Source organism: Pyxicephalus adspersus, chromosome 3 (assembly GCF_032062135.1).
Source record: "Pyxicephalus adspersus chromosome 3, UCB_Pads_2.0, whole genome shotgun sequence".
Lineage (NCBI taxonomy): Eukaryota > Metazoa > Chordata > Amphibia > Anura > Pyxicephalidae > Pyxicephalus > Pyxicephalus adspersus.
In genome coordinates this window covers 78,535,698-78,563,584 of record NC_092860.1, presented here as the reverse complement: position 1 = coordinate 78,563,584, position 27,887 = coordinate 78,535,698, and the positions used below count along the sequence as shown (strand labels likewise).

The 27,887-nt window shown below is 37.1% G+C and overlaps 1 protein-coding gene across 2 annotated transcripts in view; it reads left to right on the top strand.

The window, feature by feature from the left end:
- The first annotated feature begins 1,635 nt into the window (after positions 1–1,635).
- The window catches only part of NPFFR2 (neuropeptide FF receptor 2), a 72,614-nt gene continuing 46,362 nt past the window's right edge, over positions 1,636–27,887 (top strand). For both annotated transcript variants that reach the window (XM_072405384.1, XM_072405383.1), the window contains exon 1: positions 1,636–1,879. The gene's annotated coding sequence lies outside the window, so the exon portion shown is untranslated. The remainder of the gene's footprint in view (positions 1,880–27,887) is intronic.

Below are 27,887 nucleotides of genomic sequence, written 5' to 3'. Positions count from 1 at the left end.
GGTCGCGGGAGCAAACATTAGTGCCTAAGCAATTGTGTACAGTAGCATTAGGTTTGCATTTCCGATAAGTTTTGAAAATCATGTGGCAATGCATCTGATCTGTTTCTGAATTCTCTGTATGAAGAGAATAGTAGATGTGCACACATCCTACAGTAGCCTGGATCATGTCTGCATTTCCATCCACCCTCTAGACCATTGTTTTATGACCTTTTTAACATGGGGGAACCCCCTGATATACCTTTCAGGTCTTCAGGAAACCCTGGATTTTATTACTGTATCCACAGCTCACAGTATATTATTATGGTGGTCAGTAGGAAGAATGCCTCCTTCATTGCTAGCCAGTGGGAAGGCTGTCACTCTTTCAGATAGACTAAAGATCATTGGTGTCTGTTAAACTGACCTGAGAGTCACAAACTGCTTATAGTTCAAGGAACCCCTAGCAACCTCCAGAAGAACACAGTAAGGTTCCACATAACCTTTGTTGAAAAACCTTGCTCCAGAGTCTGTCACTATCTTAGACTTAATACATATAGGGAGATTTGCTTCCAATTTTGCATTCAGTTAACTAATTGATCTAATTTTACAATTGAAAATGGATGACCCAAAACACTGCAAACACATGTACAATGATCATCAATGATCATTTTGAGAGAAAGTCAAACCCCCCCCCCCTCATTGAACGTTGGGGGGCACTCTCCCCAATCACCCTCCTAATTGAACTAATTTAGGGCCCCTATTGGCTAAGGAAGGGAACCCTCGTGCAGTGGCATACTTTGAAACTCAATATATCTGCTCCAGTCTTCAGATCCAGTAAAATATCTGCACCCATATACCCAGCCCTTTAAAACTGTGCTAGAAAACCAGAAGAGTGGTACAATTGTTCTATTGGTATTAAGCAAAACAGGGGGTACAGAGCAAAGCAATTACATGAAACAGGGACATATATATAGAGGGAAATAAAAATCCGCCACCTTACTTACAGATTATACCCTAACACTATGCTGACACCTAGCAGTGACCTATCTTTGCTCTGGAAACAATCACTTGCTTCAGATCAGTTCCTAATTATTATTTCTTTAAGACAGGATATTGCAATAATCCAGTGAGGTCACATTGCTTTGATTTCTGATTGTCACATCAGTACTTGTGTTAAGAAACAGAAGCACTGGAAAGAATTTATGAATTCAGATCAGTGTCTGATTATTATTTTATTAAGCCTAAATATTGTGAGATCACATTATTCTTTATGTCTGATTCTAACAGATCAGAACTTTACTAATATTCTAAAACTAAAGGACCTGTCTTTGCATCAGAAAGAATTTGTCATTTACAAATCAGTCTTTGCTTTAAGGCTGGATATGTGAGATGCTTGTGTGTTGGGTGTAATGAGAATTCTCCCACATTAGTCTCATGGTAGCAGGCAGAGGATGATGTGCCTGGATCTGACAGTTTGGCAGAAAGAGCTGTCACATAAGGCTACCTGCTCTGCTGAAGTTGTAAATGACCACTGTCATCCATAGAAGCACCCTACTTATAAGGGGAGGTGCAGTGGTGAGGACAGCCCCGATCCGGAACGATCTTTCACACAGCAATGACGTGCTTTTTTCATCATCAGCATCTCTACAACCAACAACAAAAATGAGGGGAGGGTGAAAACGTGCTGATGTGTTGTGCTTGCAGTGCCTGCTTATATTTGGGTGCTGCTGGATCAGCCTGTGCTGTGGATATAATACCTGCTCCCTGTGCAGCTGACATTCTAGAGGTGTCACCCCATCCAGTGCTCATCCCTGGAGACATATCAGCTCAAGCTAAAGACACTTCCAGGACTTGATTTCTCAGCAGAGCATCCCTTGGCTGCCCCAGTACTTCTCCTTCACAGGTAAGTGCAGTTCTTGTCTAGGTGTCTTCCTTGCCCAAAAGGCATTTAATAAGTACAAGGGTGATGTGTCTCCTGGGCATGCATTTCTGCACAGTTTAATTCCAGTAAAGTGCTAGAGGCAATAAAATGCATGCACTAGTTCTCAGTCAATAATTAGCTTCATTGATGGTCTTCTGATCCCCATGTATTCCCTGCCCCAGGGACAATGTAGGTCCATTCATGGAGAAGACATCTGATGTTAGCAGACACTTTAGTCAGAAAGCATAAAGTTTTCTTTATTGTATTGTCTTTGAATCCTCATTATATGCTTTGAAGTATAAAAAAAACCCTTTGGGAGACTGATTTGTAAAAGGTGGAGTTGGTAATGATTTCTTACACTAACATGGAGAGGAGGCTACTGGATGTCTAAGTGACAAATGCTGTTTTGCAGGTTGACTTTTAGCAGATGGCCAGGATACAGTTAAGACCATTTGTTAATGCATCTGTTATGGTGTGTTTTCTGGTATGGTATCAGGGTATGGTATAGAGCATCTGATGTTTGCAAGGCAAAGAAAAAAGGGAATCTTACACCTAAGGGCAAATGTAACAAAATAATGGCAGTATGTGCAAAGTGTGATTAACTTATAAAGAATACCTTTGGAAGAAAGTTGTATAGTGATAAATCTGTGATCACAAAATAAGTGGAACAATATTAAAATTACTACTTCCTTCTACTCCCAGTTTTTGGATAATATTATGGAATTATGCACAGGTTGGAACATGTGAGCATCTAGTATGCTGCCAGTAATAACTTATATTACATTACCTTACCACATGTGTAGTATTGCAAAGTGCAGAAGCCCATAGCGACCCATCTAAAATCAACTTTTTTGAAAGTCTTTGAGGAATGATGGTGTCCAAAGTGCAGTAGCCCACATCAATCCATCAGAAATGCATTTTACTTGTAGAAAAATGAGCATTGATTATGTCCAACGTGCTGTAGCTCATAGCGACCCAAAACACAATGAGCAATGATGATGAACAAAATTCTGTAGCCCATAGTGACCCCTCAATTACGAACTTTATCTGTAGAACAATTATGATGATTAAAGTTCATCAGCCTAGAGGGACTCATTACAAATCAACTGTCTTTGGAGTGCAGGGAGCAATGATGATGTCCAAAGTACAGTAGCTTCTAGCAAGTGATCAGAAAAAAAGTTTATCTATAGCAAAATCAGCAATGATTATGTCCAAAGTGAAGTAGCCCATAGCAACCCATCAGGATTTACTATTGTCCGTAATGCAATAAGCGTTATAATATGCAAACTATGGTAACCTGTTGCACCCAGACAGTAGTCATCTTTTTTTCTTTTAATGGGTTACTGCGCATCAACTTTGCTTTTTACATTGACTTATGGAATAAGTCAAACAAAACAGAGCAATTGAACATATAGCAGATCACTAATTAGATCTAGCCAACATTTCTCTGGTAAGTCTGTTGGTGTCATGATTAATTTTATAAAATATTACAAAATTTACTATGAGTACAGTACATTTGAATATTTATCTTCATTGTCTAGGCACTGATGGGATTAGTTTAAGACTCCTGACTTTATACTGCTTCTTTCGTTAGAGTCAGGATTGTATAAGAAAGGTTGGCTACCTTGCAGTGGCAAAATTAAAAAAAATAACCCGCAGTCAGCTCTACAATTTTGTTTTGCTGTTTATTATGATACATAATTTCAAATACAAACCTTTAATAATATTTTGTGTTTAAATTGTGTCAAACAACAAAAATGTTTTAAATTGAATTTGTAGTGGATAATAACAGAAAACTTCATGATAAAGAGGTAGGGGGGATGCATACAATAGAGTAGATGGAGGGGGAAGTGAAGGGTTGTATTAACTTCAGGGCAGCTAAAGGTAATATAATTTGACAGATAAGATATATCAAGTCTGTCTGTAAAACCATTCACTCAGAATCACATAGAATGAAATTGCTTGTGTAGATGTAAACTGGCCTGTGTATACCATCAGATATGCATAATAAGAGGTTGACGGAGAAGACCCATGGTTTGTGGATTTTTTACATTTCATCCAGCAAGCTCAGATCTGATAAAAATGCACTAAGAAAAGTTCTCTCTGTAATTATTTTTTTATTAAACAAATTTATCTGTTCTGTCCATTCTCCAGTGGTTGGGGTCTGCTTTGATCTCAAACATCTTGGAATAAGACACTTTGCAGTATTGGGAAAGTGCAGGATGAGATAGAAAGAGATGTTTTTATGACCAAGGTGGAAATGATGTGGCATAGAACTACCACTTAGCTGGAAGATAGGACTGAGAACCAAAACTATTTTATGATAGGGCATTGCCAGAAAAACAATTATTATTAGCTGGTGTTTACCATTACTAATCATTAAACCAGGATGTACATTTTGCAAAAAAAAAAACAACTGCAAACTTATTATGAACCTAGTAGCATAAAGTGACCTGGTATAAATATTTAAAATGAATCTGTGCCCCAATCATGTACACAAAGTACTTACTCATCCCTCTATCTGTAAGCATCCCAGAGAACTCCTAGCTCTTTCTCTATTATTTGCCAGAATCTTGGCAGACAGCCAGTCCTATAACGTAGACCAGTGTTTTTCAACCTTTATTTGAGCCACTGCACAGTTTTTACATTGAAAAAAACCCGATGCACTCCACAAATCAAAAATGTTACAAGATGACTCTCTGTACCTAATTCTCTTGTCTCTCCAAGAATAAACAAGGCAATTAAGCTACCTACTGCCACCCACTGACATGAAAGAGTATTACATTACTCTGCCAGACACTACAGCACAGACACTTGACAATGGTAATTGGATAATTTTCCATGGTACACCTGAAGATCTCTCACAACACACTAGTGTGCCACGGCACAGTGGTCGAAAATCACTAATGTAGACAACCAGCAGGTGTTTCTGAGCTGTTAGAAACCAAAAAACTCTATTCTAGTGTTATGAACTTTGATAAATATTAACCTCATAATAAAAGCACCAAGAGACGTCAGACATGGCTGGTTTCAGTAGTTCTTTTATTACTTTTTAAAATGTGTAAATACTTTGATTCTCATGGTCCAGGCGCAGGTGCAATTTAACATAATCCCTTCATGCTTTGTACAATACATTTTCTTTTTATAGTCCACAAAGTGAATCTATTACTATTTCCTTTGGCTTTAAATCAGAGATGACCCAACACCACTAGCATTAAAATGCCATTTTCTGTTCTCTGGTACAGCTTTGTTTCACTTATAGATGGATGTCACATTGCGACTGCCTACTGGCAATGACCTGACCACTCCAGGTACTTGACATTACTGACACTATGAGAAAAATAAAGAGTACTGCTGTGTACACCTGCTGTGTATATAGAACATGTTGCTATTATGTATAATCCGCTAGAAATCATGCACTATACAACATTTTCCAGGTTTCATTATAAAGGTTCTTTATGATCTATGAATACAAAATGCTAGATTTGTTAGTGTTGTAAAAAGTCTTTTTAAACTGGTCAAAAAAAATTGTGTCATAAAAATAAGGGGCTGAATGTGCTTGTTTAAGGTTTACAGTCATTATAAAGTGCATTAGATAGACCTTCTAGTACTAACATGGCTGACCTTGTAATCTCTTTATGAGATAGCTGGGCTATTGATTTCCATGTCTGCATTTTGACTCTGCACTGACAGTTTAACACAGATTATATCCTCCAGCTGGCTTAAAAAAAACAGCAAATTCTGAATTATTTTACCGGAATACATTTAAAGCCTGTGAAGAACATCTATCTATGAGTTAAAAACCCATGTCTAAAATATGCTTTTACTTACTTTAATTATTTGGGTGGATACAATTAAAGCATTGGATTGTGCTCTCATTGTTTTAGCTATCATATCATTAAACTCCCATGTGGGTTGTGACTATGTATATGTGTATATAGTGCATGCTACCAGTTCTGGAGTCTGGGGGACTTAAAAAATTAGGGATTTAAAAAATGTTAGCATTTCTTGCAATGGCAATTGTATGCCTGGGGATGTCACTGTTGTTATAAAGTGTCACCAAGTTGTGTCTTCAAATAAAAATATTATATAAGCTATGTGACAACAAAATATAGTGTGCAGTATATAAGAGGTGTCGGTTTTACAATGTGCTATTTCTAATGAATAATGTTTTTCCAATGCAAATGGTTTAATATGAAGCTGATCTCCAGGTAAACCACTAAATGCACAACTGAAATACAGATATAGGAGCTGTATACCTGTCATAGGATTTGAGTTACTGTCCATCAAGTTCTTAGATTTATATGGCTTTGTTAGAAAGAAAAGGCATGTGACCCAATGCTGTAAAGCATATTAGCTTGGTCACATTTCTACATCCACATAATATTTGGTCAATGAATGAAACTCAGAAGCTTAGGCTGGTTATTTGCACTCATCTCTCTTTTTGTCAGTTTGTTTATTGTCAGCATATGGCCAGGCAGTACATCTAATTGGTTCCAAGTATTCCAATCTAATTGCTACTGTGTTGCAGATTACAGGAGCCTGAAACCAAGAAAAAAACAGACATTTACACTAGTTAAAAACTACAAAAATGTATTGTTTTCTTTTAAATACATTACTGCATTGATTTTTTTTCATAACTGCCTGCTAGGCACTCAGCTAAAGTTTATGCTAATTGCTTGACTTTACTATTTCAAATTCATCCGAGTTACTGCAATAAAATAATACATGCAGTAGTGACAATGCCACCCAAATGCTATGAAGCCTTTATTTTTATAGCTTTTGTTTTCTTTATATGTATTTTTCTCTGACCTTTAGTTAACTAACTGTAAAACAGTTCTGACATTATGGAGTTAAAGTCATAGTTAACATTCAAAAGTTATAAAAAAGTGGCCAGATATCCAGTTTTTATGTTTAGTATTTTTATTGTTACTACTTTTTAAGGCAATGGATTCTATACCTAGCTCTGTAAAATGCAGTTTCCCTTAACCAGTAAGGCTGGGTCTACACGGACATTTTTAAAAACGCATTTAAATGTTCCTACTGCGTTTAAATGCGTTTTTAAGCACCTTTATTAGCTTTTTAAAGCTTGCCTTTAAGAGGCTGGAAAACATCTATACCGCGTTTTTCCACTTTTCCAGCATTTTCCTGCGTTGTTAACATGTGGTTTTTCACACATCAAATCTGGTAAACAGCAAGCATTAGATGAAGGAATGGGGTGGATGTTTTATATGATTTTCTACAGCCTCTAGATCTGTCTTACTTGATCTTTTTAACATGGGGAAACCCTTGAAATAACTTTCAGGTCTTGAGGAACCTCTTCTATAATTACTATATCCACAGCTCACAGAACAATAGTGTGGTTTGTCCATGGAAAGCATGTCACCCTTACACCAGAAAGATCATTATAATTGATGTCAAACAGTTAAACTGACCTGAGAGGCACAATTTGCTCATTGTTCAAGGAACCCTTACCCCCAAGGACACCCTTACCCTACCCCAAAGCCAGCTCAAAAATAAGAATGCTCCAATATGCAATTAAAATTGTAATATTTTTACTGAGAACTTGTTTAAGAACTGGATCACACACGCATATGTGTATATTTCTGTTTAACTCTTTTAGGTTTACAAACATGTAAATACAGAACAAATGTAATATAAAAGAATACAGACTGGCATGTATAAGACAGCATTGGCATGAGAAATGTAGTGTGGTTTCCATGATGTAATCATCAACAAAAAAAACATAATAGAGGAGAGGACAGTAGTGAGGATCTTGCATGTGTGTAGGCCTGATGCATGAGCAATATGTATGTAAAGAGCATTGGACTGATTTTGGACTATAGTATCTATATGCTGAATCACACATGTTCATTATAGATATCTTGCAATTAGGCCAGCAGCTGCTTATATGATGAACTGATAGATCTGTGAAAGTAATGAGTCAGCTGGGGCTGCAATAAAATTACCGTAATGTTTTGTCTTGACTGAAGTGAAAATTTGACTTGATCTATCAAGTAGGAAAAATTAAGCAAGCTGGAACTGACATCAGCTCAAGCATTGCTTCCCTTATGGCAAATGTCAAAGATTCTAGATTGCCAGTTTGGACTCATTATTTCCTTTGTCTGCAATGTGTCAACAGCAGTCACTGAGCAAAGCTCTAATATGACCTTTGTGACAATATTGAAAAAAGAAATAATAGTATTAATGAAAGTTTGAAATCCTGAAGGTCACATCCAGTGTCCTTGGTGATCTTTTCCCAAACTGGAGCAGACAATAAGGCTTTTACTGCTGATGTGTCAAGTCGGTTTATTTGAATATTCAATGAACTAAGACCATAAATGACAAAAAAATGCTTATTCACACCAAAACAAATGCAAAAATGAATATTGCACTGACATGCTTTTAGATATGTCTTTGTATTATTTTTTTAAAGGCTTTAATGTATTTGACCTGATTAGTTGTCACCTAAAAGACAGCGTGCACAACCTCTTTCCAGAGCATTACAATGTAACGCATAGGTGAGAATGGACTCCATAAAAATCATATCAATCATACCATCATATCAATGTATTTTGCCTGTTCTGTAAATGTTACTTAATACATGACAATTTGTGATAAAAAGAACTTTCACAGTGTGTGAATTTGTAAAATTTGATTGCCGTGGGGAAATTAACCAAAACCTTTCCTAAATTCAGGTACATTTAGATGCCTACACATACTACCAGCAGCCCCAAAAACATTCATTTTAGGCTGAATAATGTGTAATAATCACAGGCAATGCTCTGACCTTTCTCAGGGATAGAGAAGCTTGCTTGTTGTTGCTTGCAGCCTTCTCATTCCTACTGGACCATGATCATGAAAATCATAGTGTTGGGCTAATTGGAATGTGTAGAAGAGAGAGAGTTTTTTAGCAAGTTATGTCACTACCCAGAAGTTTTAAAGCTTTTTCTAAAAGTGTATAGCTATAACAGCAAGATATAATAATACTTTATTTAATCATTTCTTCCTGAAGCTGTTTTTTGTTTTGCACAATCCCTGAGACTCATTAAACTGGTATTCTGAGCTTGTGTTTTGTTCAAGTTTGGTGTATATGCTTGCTATCTAGCTTTAGAAACTTTTAATATCCAGACAGTAGGCCAAACACTGAAGAATAGGTGGATGTGCACTGCTGAGCAGAACACATGAAGCAAGAGTTTCTACTTGAACTGGTAATTTTTAAATATGATGTTTAATTTTTTTGAATATGGAACAGAGCTATTTTTATATTTTGCTATAAAACTTGCTAGATGTTATTGGAAACCTGTTGTGAAAGTATATGAAGGCTTCTTTTACTTTAATGCATGAAATAATGCAGTTTAATTCTGACTTTATTCTGGCTCTCTAAATTGATTGCTTGTGTAGCCCTGTTATGGAAGGGTCATGTAAATGACCCTCACAAACCAGGCTATGGCGCTAACCTCTAGATAACAGGGAGGATCCTGGGCTATCGCTATGTGGAAGAGTGAGGATACTAATAAAGTTGGCAGTGCCTCCTCCCAGGACAGGGTCTCTATTAGCAGAGGGGCTCCCTTGCTGGGACATTAACCAGAATTAATAACAGTAATTTACAGTTAGGTTCATAAATATTTGGACAGAGACAACTTTTTTTCTCATTTTGGTTCTGTACATCACCACCATTAATTTTAAATTGGAACTGCAGACTTTCAGCTTTAATTCAGTGGGTTGAACAAAAAGATTGCATAAAAATTTGAGGAACTAAAGCCCTTTTTAACACAATCACTTCATTTCATGGGCCCAAAAGTAATTGGACAAATTAAAAAGCTGAAAATAAAATGTTCATTTCCAATACTTGGTTGAAAACCCTTTGCTGGCAATGACAGCCTGTAGTCTTGAACTCATGGACATCACCAGATGCTGGGTTTCCTCCTTTTTAATGTTCTGCCAGGCCTTACTGCAGCGGCTTTCAGTTGCTGTTTGTTTGTGGGCCTTTCTGTCCGAAGTTTAGTCTTCAACAAGTGAAATGCATGCTCAATTGGGTTCAGATCAGGTGACTGACTTGGCCATTTAAGAATATTTCACTTCTTTGCTTTAATAAACTCCTGGGTTGCTTTGGCTGTATGTTTTGGGTCATTGTCCATCTGTATTATGAAACGCCTCCCAATCAATGTGACTGCATTAAGCTGGATTTGAGCAGACAGTATGTCTCTGAACACCTCAGAATAAATTTGGCTGCTTCTGTCCTGTGTCACATCATGGATAAACACTAGTGTCCCAGTGCCACTGGCAGCCATGCACGCCCAAGCCATCACACTGCCTCCGCCATGTTTTACAGATGATGTGCTATGCTTTGGATCATGAGCTGTTCTACGCCTTCTCCATACTTTTTTCTTGCCATCATTCTGGTAAAGGTTGATCTTGGTTTCATCTGTCCAAAGAATGTTTTTCCAGAACTGTGCAGGCTTATTTAGATGTTTTTAGATGTTTTTTGAGCAAAATCCAATCTAGCCTTTCTATTCTTGAGGCTTATGAGTGGCTTGCACCTTGCAGTGCACCCTCTGTATTTACTTTCATGCAGTCTTCTCTTTATGGTAGACTTGGATATCGATACGCCTACTTACTGGAGAGTGTTGTTCACTTGGTTGGCTGTTGTGAAGGGGTTTCTCTTGGTTCTGCGACCATCCACCACTGTTGTCTTCTGTGGACGTCCAGGTTTCTTGGCGTTGCTGAGTTCACCAGTGCTTTGTTTCTTTCTCATGATGTACCAAACTGTAGATTTTGCCACTCCTAATATTGTAGCAATTTCTTGAATGGGTTTTTTTTCTGTTTTTGCAGCTTAAGGATGGCTTGTTTCACCTGCATGGAGAGCTCCTTTGACTGCATGTTGTTTGTTCCCAGCAAAATCTTCCACATACAATCACCCCCCCCCCCCCTTCAAATCAACTCCAGGCCTTTTATCTGCCTAATTGATATAGACATAACGATGGAATTGACTACACCAGCCCATGAAATAGCCTTAGAGTCAATTGTCCAATTACTTTTGAGCCCCTAAAAAGTAATTGTGTAAAAAAAAAAAAAAAAACTTTAGTTCCTTTTTTTTTCCTACATTTTTATGCAATCTGTTTGTTCAACCCACTGAATTAAAGCTGAAAGTCAACAGTTCAACTTCATCTGAGTTGTTTCATTTAAAATTAATTGTGGTAATGTACAGAACCAAAATTAGAAAAAAAGTTGTCTCTAACATAATCACATATAATCAGTTAATACAGAGGGAAATAATATAATACTGCACTACACACAGACCCCACAGTCAGTGTGTTCTGGAAGGAATGCAGGCACCTACCCTGACTGAGCACATGTTCTCATCCCTGTCCCTTCACTTCCTGTAATTCCATTTATAACCTTCTGGGGTATCTAAGGTCACTTATCAGGGGCAGGAAGCCATGAAGTGATTACATGAAGTGGTAGTGTTTTAATACATGGACCACCAAATAAGTGTATACATGATCTTTTGTTGACCTTAGCCATTGGGTTCCACAACAACTTTGCATTTTACTTAGGAACTTTAAAATTACACTTTAAAATTGCATTTTACTTTAGTAACTTTAAATTTGCTTGGGCACTCCCATAAAAGCAGCCTGTAAATGAAAGGTTACATATATTTCACTCATTCACTCCATCAGGCAGCAACCTCTAAGTCTGCTGCAGAGCTATGGACACTGCTGGCATACAAGACTTCAAAATATGTTGGATTATATATCCACAGGTGTATACTGTGGCTCCTAAATTCTTACATAACAGAGGAACAGAAGGAACCATTGCTTTTTTTAACCATTGCTTAACCATCAAGGTTAGAACTGCATATACCTTTTAATCATCATAATTGTCTTTTGATTTTTAACTCTACTAAAATAGTAAATGAGTTGTTTGGAAAGTTACCTCTGGACAGAGAAAAATTTTGGTTTATACTCCCATGACATCTATAGGAGATAGTCCTATTTGCGAGGTCAGATCTGGCTCATTTTGAAGGTGTTCAGTAGGGTTAGGGTCTGAGCACAATGGAGAACACTTAAGTTCCATCTCAACAATCTCTTGGGGCCTGATTTTTTTTAAAGCTCCGTATTAGGGCTGCGTGTGATGCAGGATTACCTGGGGCGTGGAGTCTAACTGTTTCCTGGTTTTCACCAGAGTACCCTGCAAGGTATGATGAGCCAGTGACCGTAGTGGCTACGGGACTCCTTACGGCGGGAGAAAACCAGGTCGCGGACCCCTGGCTCTGCCCAGGGGCGAGTGGGACATAAGGGCTTTGGTGTAGGGACAGAGCAGATCAAGGACTCAGGGATGATAGCAGGAGGTATAGTCCAGGCGGACTGATGGACAGAGCAGGTAGTAGACAAGGTGAAGGTTAGGTAACAGGCCAAGGTCAGGGCAGGCGGCAGGCAAGGCAAGGTCATGTAACAGGCCGATGTCAGGACAGGCAGCGGACAAAGCAGAGTCAGGTAAAAGGCTGAGGTCAGGACAGGCAGCAGATAAAGCAGAGTCAGGCAACAGTCCGAGGTCAAATACAGAGAATCCAAACAAACGACTAGCTGGCAGAGAGGCATGAAATGCACTGTGGACCCAGCAACTAGAGCAACTAGATCTTTTCCATGTTTGTTTTATTACACAGGTTCATCTTAGTTTATGTTCCCCAGTCTTCAAGATCTTTAATAGATCAGGCCCAATGTGACTTGATTTGTATTTCCCCAAATTGTTGCCAGAAATCTAGACATACAGTTGTCTAAAATTGTGCAAATTGTTCATGCTGCATAAGTCTGCAGTGCAGTGCATGCTGCATGTTTCTCTTTTAAAGTTACTGTGTGTTGCATTGCTTATGCATGCTGTATTACTTAAATGAGCTCTATTAGTATCTTTTATAAAAAAACATTTGAACTCAATAAATTCAAGGGATGTTTCATGCTAGGGTAGGTGTCATTGTCAGGTTTCCACAGATCTTATTTGTTTACAGTTTACCTGTCAAGAGATTGGTCATTTTGTGTACTTGTCCAGTGTAGGTGACTAACTTATTTCCTAATTCTTCAGTGCCATCTCCCCAACTTTGGCCTCTTTATTGGACAATAAACTTGACATTGAGTATTATCTCTGTCCAGCATTCAGGAAGTTGTCTCAGAAAGCAGTATTTCAAAGCCAAGAATAGCAGAGCCATCTTCATGACTAGCACAAATGTGTGTATATAACAAGAAATGCTGGCCAGAATTGCAAAACCTTTAGCAGGAAAAGATGTATTTCTACTGCATATACAATTGTTTGCTTGGAGTTCCACTTAAACAAGACTTATAGCCTATGCCAAGCAACTCCTAATTATTCTGTTTGCCTGTATGGAAATGATTGCTAATTGATTAGCGAGTATTCATAAACCTTTTTTTTATGCCAAACATGGTAGTTTCATACAGTCAGCACTACTGAGCTGAAATGTGTTATTTTTAACCTGTTTGCAGCATTATCTCAAAAATGTACTTGATGTTCAGCTGCAGGGACAGCCCAAAAGAACATTAAACAATGGTATTTCTGTGAATTTTCTGTGATTTTCTTTATAATTCCAGCATCAATTAAAACACCAGACTGTATTAGTATATTAATTTAGTTGTTCTTGCTAAACAGAATGCTAGTACGTGAGCAAGCATGAAAAATGCTACAATATCATTACCAAAATGTGAAAATGTATATTTCTACCATATTAAAGTTAATCAGTCAAAAAACCAAATACCTGCTTTTGGAAGCCTTACAAATACAGACTCCCAAGGACTGCCCAGTATAGCCTAACGTCCCCTTCATTAAAGTCATCTTCCTTTCCTTTATTGTTGGGTACCAGTATGACTTAAAGATCTCAATAGTCTGTTGTTGCTTTATATATGGATATCTGGGAACGGAACAGCTAATTAAAAATCAAAGTTCTTTTATATACCTATTTATTTACAAATAAATTAAATCACAAATAAAAAGCTAACTATAGCTACATCTAACAGGTTTTTCTGCAGTTGATTTTGTGGCAACATACAGTACTGCTTCTGACAATGCTACTCGTATATCATCTGACACAGCAAGTAGATTTTATTTCAAGTTTAATTGTGCAGAGAATATTTCTTGGAGTCGCAAGGTAAGGTAATTAAGTTTGAGATGAAGCAATACTGTACTTTTTTTTCACTCACAGGTTTCATTCATTTGCTTTGCTGCATCTCCTTTAATAGATGCTGTGGTATATCGATCTTGCTAATGGTATTAAGCCAATGATGTATGAAACAGCCAGGCATGTAACACATATTTACCTAGATGAAGCAGTATTTTTTCTTCCAGGAAAAACGTATTTTCTCCCAGAAAAAGTGGACCAGTGTAGCGTGTATTATTAATACTTTATTTTAGTGGTGGATTAAACAGTGGGTCGGACTCAAGTCCCTTTAGAATGGTACCATCATATTTGGAAACGAATATGAAGTGGGTTTTCAAGGCAAAAAATCAGATGGGTATATCCTGTTCCTGAATAGAATATAGTAAGGTACAGAACCAAAAGGTTCGCAAACAATGGGATTTTGAAGGGCAGTGTCATAAAAAAATTTTTAAGAACACAAATATTTGATTTAGACATGATAAAATAGTATATCCATGATTATAAAGAAAAAAACTTTCAGTAGAAAAGGAATCATTTTCATTAGATGTATTTCACAGAACCAGACTGCTTCGTCAGGGATGAAAAATGTTAAAACATTTATTTTAGTGATGGATTAAAGAATAGGTCTGACTCTAGTCTCTTTTGGATGGTACCATTATATTTGGACATCCTGCACCACTGCTGCAATAGGAAAACTAAAGTTTGTTCTAATTAGCATTCTATTTGGTGTCATAACTATTTTTGTACATATAGGTACTGCTGTGATCAGTGAGATAAAATTCTGTACTGGTTTGAATAAATAAGTCTAAAAGTGGTCATAGCTACTAGCAGTGGTTGATCATCCATTCTCCTCACTATATACAATATTTTTAGGTAAATCAAGTAGTTATGCATGTTTAAAATGTGCAGGCTTTTTCTTTGACTTTCCAAAATGTGCCACCATGAATGTATTTTAAAATTAAATAATTCTACAAAAAGGAAATAAAGAGTTTAAATAACAAAATAGCAGAAACAGCTCATTCTGTCAACTAATTCAAATAAAGTATTTTTTTTCAACAAACTTGCTTTAAAAAGGTAATTGGGATTCTGTAATGCTTTTTTGTGTATAGAAAAGGCAAAGAGTTCAGGGGAGGGTAATGTGGTGATTACTGCAGCAGACAGATACTGCCCTAATGTGCATTACAGCCGCAAAATCTTTCACCCTATACCTTTTTCAATCAACTTTGCCTTGAATTTCAAGTTATTCTTACATTATCCAAAATGTATTTAAAAAAGAAAATAAATAAATACCAGTACAGTTTTTTACTGGACTGTATTTGGTGTCGTTAGCCAAAGCAATGTTTTGGTTAGAAAGTCAGGTCTTATAGGAGAAATTAAAGTGACCCAATCTCAAGTAAAAAATACATATGTAACTTATGTACATAATGTAACTTACCCACATTTGTGTTTTGCCGTAGACATTTTATCCTTTTTCAAAAAGCCTCCCCCCCCCTCCCCCGTTCCTGCAAATACCTACAATCCTAAGGGTCAATGTATGCAGCATTGGCACACAAGCACTCAAATTAATAGACTCATCATACTGAATAAGGTTCAAGACCTGTGGAGCAGTTTGCTTTATATGTATGTGCACTGCTTCCTACCAAGAATCAAAGTTTTGGGTCTAGAATGATCAAAGGGAACATGTGGTTTACCTAGAGGAACTTTCTCATGATTTAGACACACCCAGCCAATTAGTTGCCACCTGAATATTTCATCAGTGTAATCCAGTAAATTGTACTTAGGCAGGGTCACTCGTGCAGTCTTTCTTTGCCCCAATGAATCCCTAATAGTTACTGAAACCTATTCTTACTTTAGTTTCTTGCTTCTGTCCTATAAAGTAGAAACCTCTTGCTTTAGTCTACTTATTCCTTAATTGTATATCTAGCTAAGCCAAGGGTCCCCAAACTTTTTGGTTAAGGGACCGGTTCACTATACCTACTAGTCTACAAGGAAATGACCACTGAGGTCAGGAAGCCTTCCAAATGAGGCCAGGAAGAAGAATTACAGGCCTTTACTGTTCCAAAGTAATGCCATATGTGTAAAAAAAACTGTCCCAGTCTGTTTCATAGCACATTTGTGTTGTTAGTAGCATATATGCATGGTTAAGTCTTATCCTGTTCAGAGGAAAAGCTGTACAAGTCAGGAAAAAAATCAAAGAATTGCATCAGTTACTCTGTCATACAAATAATAATCCAGCTTCCATTTTGGACTAATAGGCCTTCCCAGCTGTTAGTATTACTTAAGAGGTGGGACAGGGAAAAAATCTTGACCAAAAAACCTGACACAAGGCGAAGCAACTAGGTATAAGCAAGCAAAATTTTTAATTACGATCTTGCATGTAACATGTAAGCAAGAATGGCCTTGTGATTCGCCACGAGGTCGTGTTCTCGCTGAACTCAGATGATCTCTCAATGAAGAATCTCCATTGAGAGTTCATCTGTAGTTCGCCTGCAGTCAGAGCTGATTAGAGGGACCCGCGTGCCTCCAATCAGCTGTGACTTCAGGTTCCCACGCTCCCTGGCCTGTACTTATCAATGTTTTTCTGGAGTTCACCTGCCGTCACAGCTGATTTGGAGCACTCGCTTGCCTCCAATCAGGTGTGACCGCAGGTTCCCATGCTTCCCGGGCTGTACTTCTCAATAATAAGTACAGCCCAGGGAGTGTAGGAACCTGACTTCAATAGAATTCGGGAAATCGGTTTGCCGAAATTTTGCGAACCCATCGGAAGTTCGGGGAAATTTTCATGAGAATGTCAGAGGCATTCTCGCTCATCCCTAAAGGCAACCTCATGTATGAGGCTCTAGGGTGCTGAAGTTGGTAAGGTATGTGTTGTTCGGGCATATGGTTGACCTAAAATAAAGTATTGTGCTAGCAGTGGTTTTTGAGGGTTTTTTTACCCACTTTAGGTTTGCAAAACAAAAGACTTATTTTGTTTTCATTGCAAACCATGTCAGATTTACTGTACTGTATGTGAAATGTTATAATGATAATTCCTAAGCCTGTTCTATAAAAGAAAATACATTTGCATCTCTCTTCTATTCAAAATACTATAGTGAAAAAAGCATGAGCTTTAATTAAACAATCTTTTTCAGAAATGAAAAAAATAATTAACCAGAACCAAGCTCAATTTGAGTAGCTTTTAATCTGGCTTCTCATACCCTGTTCACATTTATATAAAAGTCTATGTCCAAACTAGTAATTACCAGACACAATCTCTGCTCATTACTGTGCACACTGGAACATATGACTTGTTTACATGCTCATCTTATATAAAAAAAAAACAGATGTGTGCACCTAAACTCCTATAAAATGTAATTTTGGTGAAAATTGGTTGAAATTGCATTCTAAATGAAAAACTGATCAAGAACTTAGAATGTAATATTTTTTAAAAAAACTTTAAATTGTATATTTCCTATTACATATGCTTTGAATACTTTATTCCTTAACAGCCTGTTGTATGCTAAAGGACGATTTTCCTGTTTCGGTTTCTAATTAATCCAATTCCAGCTGTCATTCTTAGTCCAGTTTCAAGAAAGCTGTTTGCTATATTCAATAAGAAATGTTATCTTTTACTTTAATTTAGATCAGGAAGGTGGTGGCTAGTGTGGAAGTGTAAACACTACTGCCTCCGTTGGTTTTGGAGGTACTTCCAAAACTCACTATAGTATAGGTTACAGCAAAAAAAAAAAAAATACAAATTCAATTGAATACAGAGTGCACCAATCTTAATATTACCAGAGCTGGATAAGAACTTGTGTACCCCTAAATTAAATACCAGGTTTTGAGCAGCACTGACTATCTACTGACAGGGAAACTCTACCAGCAGTGCCAGTTTTGATTAGCACTTAAGATGAACTTGTGCTTTGCCCAGGCAGGGCAAATGAATATTACCTTCCAAATTTTCAGCTTTGCTGTTGCTTTGGCTTTGCTGCCATGAGAAGGAAATTTAGCCTTGTGTAAGCTTTAAGGTTCTAAAGCTCTCCAAGGCTGGAGAGGATACACTTTTATCAGTGAAGCTGGATGATCCAGCCAACTTGGAATGGATCTGATCCGGGATTAAAAACATTTGCCAACAAATGGCAAATTACTTTAAAAAAATATATTCCAGGTTTGCTGGATCACCCAGCTTCATTGATTAACATGTATCCTCTCCAGCCTTGGAGAGCTTAAATAAATCAGTCCCCATATAACAGTGCTAGTGCTTGGTGACTGGATGAGCATTACATGAAGTGATTTCTCAATTTTTAAATCCCCCATACTGTATGGAGTAGAAAATTATGACATTGACTTTACAGAAATCCCCCCAAAGACAAGGCTGGCTGCCCAGTTAAATCCACAGCAATTTACCCCTCAAGGACTGCAATGTCAGCATTCCCTTCTGTTGCAAGTACTTCCATCTTCTCTCTTCTTCTGGCCACTTGATTGGCCAAATCTAGATAATCTAGCCCCCAGGCATGGAAGTTACTTTGTCCTGGCATAGAATGATACCAAGACTGTGCACTGGACTATACATTCAGGGCTCAGTGTACACATACAGATAAAAGTACTGATAGGCATAGATAATCATTTATAGCAAAATAGACATTTACAGTGTCTTCTGTAATAAATAACCTGTCTGTCAGCATTTTTAAAATACTTTAATTCTGAATAAATGTATTATAAAAAACAGAGCTGAATGATTTTCTGCATACTGCTTTAAACTTTAAGGATTAAGCTAATGCAGACAGGTCCCATACAGCCCAAAGGCTCTAGATATCTATTAGAATGCTTTATGAGTAATCTGACCCTGAATCTAGGGGGGCAATCACCAAACAAAGTCTGAATCTTAATGTTAGGTGTGGGAGCATAAACAGACATTATGTGATTGTCTCTGGAAAAGAGAATACTGGAATATATTAGCTCTGCAATGAATAAGCATTTAAGGAAAGGAAAGTAAGTTAAGGAAAAAATCAGGAGAAAATGGTATAAGAGTAATCTACACAGTAACACCTAAAAAGGATAGTTAGAACATGAGAATTGTGAACTATAAGTTATCATCTTATAGTTCAGTCCTGTCAGTGCATAATAATGTAGTTTCAGAGAAAGAGAAAAGATTTCATTTCTTAGAATAGCTAGAAAAAAAGAAAGATAAGGTCAAGTATAAATTTTATGAGAAACTAGGAGGCACATAAAAATGTTGCTACAAGAGATGTGAAAATATTAATGAACGATTAAAAAACAATGTAACATAAGTAATATTGGTGAAGCAACCTTCTTAGAGTGGGAGGCTAAAGAAAATTTGTAATCCAAATGACTAAAATCTGCAAATGTTAAATTCAGGCCCCTAGAGGTGTTCACGCATATCTGCATCAGCCTATTATACCCTGCTTTATGGCCGAATTCTAGGCTGTTCTAAGAGCTTTAACAATTCTCAATATTTTGCAGATTCATGGTACATTGGCCAGTAGGATCATCATAGTAGTGGGGTGATAGGACTGTGTGGGGGTGCATGGTGTGGAGGCTAACTCCTGCACAACATGAAAGAGCTTTGACTGTTTGAATTTGATTTGGGAAAAATATATATCTGCAGGCTAGATTACCTTTACAGTGTAAATGGTGGTGAACCAAATTGAAATAATGTGTAGAAGAATCTATCAACTTAGTGTAGAGAATGAATATTTGGAAACAATAATCTTTACCCTTTTACATAGAAAGCAGATAGGACAAATTGAAAAACTGCAGCCATAAAGGTTGGTTAGAGATAACATTTATGGCCAAAATACTAGACTGAAGCTGAATATGAAGCATAAACTACTAGTGTGTTCAGAAACACCAGAGAGGCAGTTAACTATATGTTTGCAATGAGTAAAAAACTGGAAAATGTGTGTTAACTTGTTCTCCATATGAAACTTCTCCAGTTTTGTAATTTTAAACATATACCATGAGGACAAAAAAAAAATAAAACCATGTTGGCAGTGATGAGATATACATATTAAAAATAAAAATACCAATGAAATGGCTTGAAATTATTAAAATAAAAGGGAATTGCAGATTTGAAAGGAGAAGCACCTAAACTTTGCTGTATGTAAAGGAATGAAACAAGACACTATTATTTATTTTGTTCTGTTTAACCTTGTACAAGCATATGTAAATATAAAATAGCAGATAAACTCCAAAGGCAAAAAAATAAAAAAGAACAGCACAGTGCACAGTGGAAATTGGAAATACAACAACTAAGTGAAAAGACAAAGAACCAAGTGTACCAATCATAGAAACTTGAATTGAATATGCATCTGTTGAAGGTTTATGTTTGAGAAATTAACATATGGAATTTATGAGAAAAATATGCTGCAGAGATATTAAATGTGAACTAGTGAATTTTGCTGGGTTTAATATGAAATGAAGACAGTAATGTATCCTAAGAAATAAAAGCAAGAGAAACTGCTGGACAGAGATGTTATTATTCACTAGACACAAAAATTGAAAATTCATATATAGAACTATTCTAAAAGCTTTTGTGAGAAGCTAAACTGAATTTTGATACTCACTATAAAATCGTACCTGTAATTTGGTATGTTAGGAGGCAGATACATTTGTTTACTTTATGTATGGATGTTTGGGTGCCATTGAAAATAAAATGCAATGCACTGCAAACCACATTTCTTTAAAATGTGCTTTTGTGGGCAAGAAACTGCCTGAGTAAATCCACTACAAACCTGTGAAATCCTGTTAAGGTAAGTAGGGTAAAAAATGCATATCCACTGGTGGGTCAATCACCAGATTTTTGGCATATTGTAGACACCATGACTAACTAATGGAGCACATATCCTACAGGTATTATAGTATTCATACAGTCACAATAGATGTAAAAGTCAGCACCTGGAAATACATATATTAATTTTTTATAAGCAACTTAAAAAAGAAAAGAGATTTATCTTACCAGCTTTTACACCTTTTGTACTTTATGTTCTTTATGTACTCTCTTTAAGCATAAAGAGTAATAGGTTGCTCTATAACAAGTGTGGGTGGCTCCAAACAATGTTTTTTGCTGGTCCTGAGAGTATAAGAGGGGAAGCTAACTTCCTGGTCCTAAATCCAATGTTATATTAAAAAAGAACATAAAGTCTTATGTACTGAATAAACCACCCAGGGTGGAAACGTTTTAGCAATGTGTTTTCAGCATAAAAGGCCTACATGGGAATTAATAGGAATTAGACTGCAGTGGCCTGATGATATGTAGACAAAAACTGACCATCTAGACCAGGGGTGCCCACACTTTTTTGGCTTCCGAGCTACTTTTAAAATGACCAAGTCAAAATGATCTACCAACAATAAAAACTTGAACTTAATAACTTCTGTGCGCCGTAGAGTTTGTGTTACCTTTGCGGTCTACTGGTAGATCGCGATCGACTTGTTGGGCATCCCTGATCTAGACAATTTATAGGTAACAAATAGGCAATTATAAATTTATATAATTTTAGTAATGTAAATATGTGAGATTATATATGAATATTTTATAATAACCAATAACTGTATGGTGTTCCACAGTGCTTTGCAGTCCTGAATATTTTTTTAGCTATGATTTGAAAAACCTGAGACGCCAGCTGTTTATTTTTTTTTTTTCTTGAAAAACAAATACTGGTTTAATATTTAGAGGAATGAAACACACACCTTCTTGTTTCATACAGTTTATGAAATTTTAGAAAGTGTAAAATTAAATAAGGTTATTTTAAAAAAAAGGTAACCCTGATCGAAACATACACTCTTAATTATAAATCAAGGGAGTAAAAACAAAATATTAAATGCATAATGAAAACAAAACCTAGGATTTTTTTGTTTTTTACCTTATCTTTTCCACCCTCTGCCAAACTCTTTTTAGTGATTTTGTGATCCCCGTGATACTGCACTGCTCCTGAATGCAGAGCATATTTTTATGTGCCCGCTTGCCCTATAATTAGATAAAAAAAGGAATCAAGAAGTGTGACAGTCAGCATTGTCACTTGTTAATCAGCACCGGTCACACTCATCTTTAGTCCAGTGTGAGCTGCAGTGTCCAGGAAGAAAACAAGTGAGACACAAATAAAGAACCATTTTGCTTAGTTAGGGTAGGGTAAAGGTTTCTGCTTACATTGTTGCTTGTACATCATTTAGGTCTGTTTACCTGTCATACCGGTCCTTTAGTTGTACTCTAAACACTGCAGCTTTAGCCTGTTTCTTATGCTATGTGTGATTTGTGTGACTATATTGATTGAATGAAATAGGATTCATGGTACACAATGGGGGTTTAAAGTCCATTGATTTAATTTAGATAAAAGCAAAAAGGTAAACATATCACTGCATGTATGAGAAAATATTAGACCATTCAGTAGTACTCAACAGTCAGTAGGCATAGTAGTCATAGTAGATTATCCCTCAATTTTAAGTTAGATGAAAATCTGGTGTACTTAAATGGCTGTTGTTAAATTCTGACGTTCTCTTCCCTGAGGCAAAAACTGAAGAAATCTCTGTTAAAGTTAGCCAACCTACTGTCCTATTGATTCTAAAAATAAGTTGCCTGTATACTCCAATATGCTAGGAGCAAGATTGTACGGGCTTCAGCTGCAGTCAATTATGTATTTGTCACATTATTTCTTCACATCAGGGAAAGGATCATCATGCATCACAATAATTGATGTGAAAGGAAAACTCTAGGAGCTTTTTGAGCAGTTGAACTGCAGTAACACATAATAATATACCTAACCAAGTACATGGTTACCATGTCATTCATTTTAAATGTCATTCTAACACAGCTAGCCAGCACATAATGCCACACATACAGATGTTAACCAACCTGCACTTTGGGCAATCGCCAGTTCATTCAGAATGAAATAGCTACCTTACCAAAATGCATGTCAATGTGTATGCTGCACCACAATTCAGTGGTACTATTGGATTTGGCACATTATGCGATTAAGATACATATGTGTGTCAAGTCAACTTGATCTAAACATTTTAGCAAGATGTTCATGCATGAATAGGAGCTTTTTTGATCCTATGAGCCAAAAAACATAACCAAATAAGGTGACTGAAGCATAGTTAGGTATAAGGGAATCATAACAAGCATTATAAATCCGAAAGACACTATCCCAAAACTGGAAGATCGCTGGACATTCCCACCAAATATGTAGCATAGATATTACAATTGTTTTCATCAGCCTTGCCAAACAATAGACGTTTGTGTGTCTAAATGAGAGACTTTGCTCCACAGCCTCTGAAAATTGTTGACCTTGATCATGCTTCCAGCATTGTACATAAAATGGAGGATTAGTGTCAGTGTTCCCTGGAAGGATGTTATAAAGCTCAGAAATTCAGTGCACAGATCCTCTAGTTTACTGTAGAGTTCTCCTTCTGCACATGCCTCAAAGAGTGCTGCATCATCGGGACTATCCACTAATGCAATTGAGCCAGTATATGATATAGCATGATTAATAGTGAAATTTGTTGATTACATTTGAGAGGCCCCGTTGAAAACACGTCATTTCATATCAAGCATGCCCTATCAGTGGCTAAACTACAAATGAGGTATGCGTGGAGAAAGAATCCCAAGCTATCCTGGTTCATTTTAGATACTTTTGGATCCTATCTCCTGCTGCTTGGATTGATTAAAAAATACCCCTAGAATGAAGAACTGGGTGATGTTTTACTGCTCCACCTAGAGGAACCCTCCTGGAGGGAGAATTCTAAATCATTCTGTAATCTCAGGATATTTAGAAAAAGCAAGACCTCAGCACAAGACAAAAGACAACTCCAAATTATAATATTGCTATTACTGTAGCGTGGATTTGTGTAGGCTATTCATTTACACGCAAGACAGTGTGGTCAGAGGTTGTGCGATGCTCTACGTAGGGAATAAGGAAAATGTATTTTTCTACTTCCACACGTATTTCCTTTCTTTCAGATCATGTCTGACTCTGCTGTTTCTCGTCGTAAGTGCCTAAACAACCCTGATTTTTTTGGTTATATATGTGGCAGTTTCACCATTCCCAGTCAAAGGGTGAACATCAGCACATTTGTAGAGCAAGCCTATTTGGCATTATTCAAAGTTAAACTTGGTGATCAAGATAAGTCTTGGGCCCCTCATAAGGTGTGTAAACAGTGTGTTGAGGGTTTACGAATGTGGACAAAGGGAACACGTGATAAGATGCTATTTGGTATACCTATGGTTTGAAGAAAGCCAGGAGATCATTTCAGTGACTGTTACTTTTGTATAGTGAAAACTTCGGGATAAACAGGAAAAATAAATGTAACATAGAGTATCCTAGTCCACCATCGGCTATAGACCCAGTGGCTCATTCAGATGAAATCCCAGTTCCGGTTGTCGTTACACTACCCTCTCTTGAAGAACATGATTATGGTGATGAACTAGGTGACAACAATGATGAAGAGTTTGTAATTGAAGAGGACTCTGTTTGTAAGGGATTTGATCAGCATGAGTTGAGTGATTTGACCTTAAAATGGTATGCTTCCTTCTTGGTCAGCAACGCGGATACACCAAGTATCCCTGTTATCTGTGCATGTGGGACAGCAGAGCTCGTGAGAGGCATTGGGTGGAAAGGAATTGGCCTCCAAGATCTGCCCTAAAACCCGGTGATCCAAACATTGTACATGAGCCACTTGTTGATAGAAAGAATATTATATTCCCGCCTCTGCACATAAAACTGGGTCTAATAAAGCAGTTCATTAAACCTTTGCCAACTGAAGGAGACTGTTTCAAGTACCTCATTTTGGCATTTCCTAGTCTGTTATTTGAAAAGGCCGGTGTGTTTGATGGTCCACAGATTTGGCAGCTCATCAAACATGAACATTTCTTCTTTAGGAAAATCTCAGAAGTGGAAAAGGATGCTTGTTTATCATTCAAAGCAATTGTCAAGGACTTTCTTGGAAACAAACGAGCAAACAATACCACAGAAATTGTCCAGAAACTCTTGGAGAGCTACAAAATGCTTAGTTGCAATATGAGCATCAAGGTGCATTTTCTGCATAGCCATCTTTCTAACGTCCGGGAAAACCTTGGTCCAGTCAGTGATGAGCAAGGTGAACAGTTCCACCAAGATTTGAAAGTCATGGAAGGACGATATCAGGGTAGATGGGATGTACATATGATGGCTTACTATTGTTGGAGCGTCTGGCGGGATTGTCCTAACACTGAACACTCCAGGAAAAGCTATAGGCATAAATTTTTACCTTAACTGCTTACCCCAGGGGTCAGCAACCTTTACTATCAAAAGAGCCATTTTGCCTCCTCTTCCACTAAAGAAAAATAGTCTGGAGCCGCAAAACATAACACAGTTTATAAACTTTTAAAAGTTTTAATATTTTTTTATTTTACCTGTTACAAGTATGCATGTGTAGGCCTACTTTGAAATAAATTAAACACTGAACTATGCCCCTAGAAGCCTCCAGCTTCTAACGTATCATCCTGTTACATTAGAAGCTGGAGGCTTCTAACGTAACAGGGTAGATTTTTTTGATGGGCAGAGTTCTTTATGTTCTGACGATGCCTTAGCGATGAAATTTTAAGGGGTGTTAGCCACAGGTGTCCCTGATTTGCAGCTTTAATTTTGTTCACCAGTACCCCCCAATCTTGAGTAACTGGTGTTCAGGTGCTAGAAGCCTCCAGCAATGTGTAACAGGGTAGATTATTTTGATGGGCAGAGTTCTTTATTTTCTGACAATGCCTTAGCGATTCAATTGTAGGTGGTATTAGCCATAAGTGTCCCCCACTTGCACCTCTATTTTGGTCACCTGTACCGCCTCCCCCCGTTCCAGAGAAATTGGGGTTCAGATGCTAGATGCTTCCAGCAATGTGTAACAGGGTAGATTTTTTTGATAGGCAGAGTTTTTATGAATTTTTAGGAGGTGTTAGCCACAGGTGTCCCGTACTTGCACCTCAAATTTTTTTCACCTGTACCCCCGTTTCCAGATAAATTGGGGTTTAGGTGCTAGAAGCCTCCAACAATGTGTAACAGTGTAGGGGTTTTTTGATGGGTGGAGTTTTTAGGAGGTGTTAGCCACAGGTGTCCCCCACTTGCACCTACATTTTTGGTTTTGTACATCTCCCCATTCCAGAGGAATTGGGGTTCAAAGGAGGGGGATGTCATTGTACACACCTATTTGTACACGCCCCGTGGTAGATTTATTTCACTGGTAGATTTTTTTCATTAGAACACCGGATAGGGAATCCCCCACCTCCGCAGTGTCTTGGGAGGAAGGGGATCCCCCATCAGAGATCTCCCCGCGGCAGCCGAAGGGAGCCACAACAAGGAGGCTGAAGAGCCGCATGCGGCTCTGGAGCTGCAGGTTGCAAACCCCTGGCTTACCCGATTATTTTTTAAATGTTTTACTGTAAAAAACATTTCAAAGAGTAACAATAAATCCTTTGTATGAACAAAAGAAACTTAAATAAACAGTAAATTCAAGTTATTATTTCATTATTTTTTCATTGTTTGTAAAATTTGTATGTTTTTTGACAAAAATGGAGGATACCCTGTATCATAAAAACTGGATGTGATAGCAAAAAAAAACGTATATTTCTGGATTCACCACCCAAAAATTAGTAAAAAAACAAGTGTAAGATCTAACTCAACAAAAAATGCGTTCCCCAGTGTTATTTATACAATCTACATGATGAAGAGCCCATCTGGGGAGCATAACACTTTTTTACTTACTGTGGCAGCTAAGAGGAACTAAATATTTATGTTTATTATATGTAACACAGAATTCTAAGCAGTTTTGCAAAATTAAAGTGTCGGGTAAGGGTACAGTCAACTAATAATGTTGGAAATATATCAAATATATATCCATATCATATCTAGATATCAAATTTGGACACAGAAGTTAAAAACAAAGTGTAGCCTCCAGGTTCTGATATATATAGTCCTTAAGCAAACTTGTAAGATAATACATACTCGTTGACTGTAATCAATCTCTATAGAAAAGTGAATAAAAATTATAGCTTTAATGATCAGTGTTTTGGGGGCATGGATTAACAATTGTTCAATGCTTGTTCTCAAATGTGCTTGGCTTCATCATGTTTTCCATATATTGGAATCTGCCACACCAGAAACACATTTAGGGTCCCATTTCAGTGTATTTCAAAATATCCTGTTGATTCAGTTTTAGTGAAGCGTTTAGCTTTAGGAAGAGAATCATCTATTCATCTCCATAACAAAAGACATCAATTTAAAAGGATTTGAATATATCTGTAATTTTGGCTTCCCTGTATCTAGCAGTGATTTGTGAAAAATAATCTGTGTAGCTGCAGTATAAAAATGGCCCATATTTATAGAATAAAATCATCTGTTGTGTCAAAATAAAATATTTAAACTGGAAATGATAAATGTAACTGTAAACTCAAAGCAAGGTGTTTTATGATATTTACTTAGATGGGGAAATATTATTTCTAGTTTTTGTCACCTTTTCTAAGCCAAATATGTAAGGTTTTTTAGGTAGGTAATCTGCCATGAAGGAAATACCCGAATTAGCTGGATTTCTTGCTTATCTGCTTCTTCTTGGTAGGTCAGTAACATATTGAAGGTATGCTGATGGACAAACTGTAGTCCAGATATGCATACTTTTAACCCTTGAGCAAATTGGTGCCTCTCAGGTCAGTTTATGTGACACTAATGACCTTTTTGGCTCTATGTTAGGATTCATTTTTCAATATAGGAGACATTCCTTTTACTGACCACCCACCAAATATAATGTGAGCAGTAAATAGAGTAAATATTGCATGGGTCTTGTAAAGACCTGAAAGGTATCGCAAGG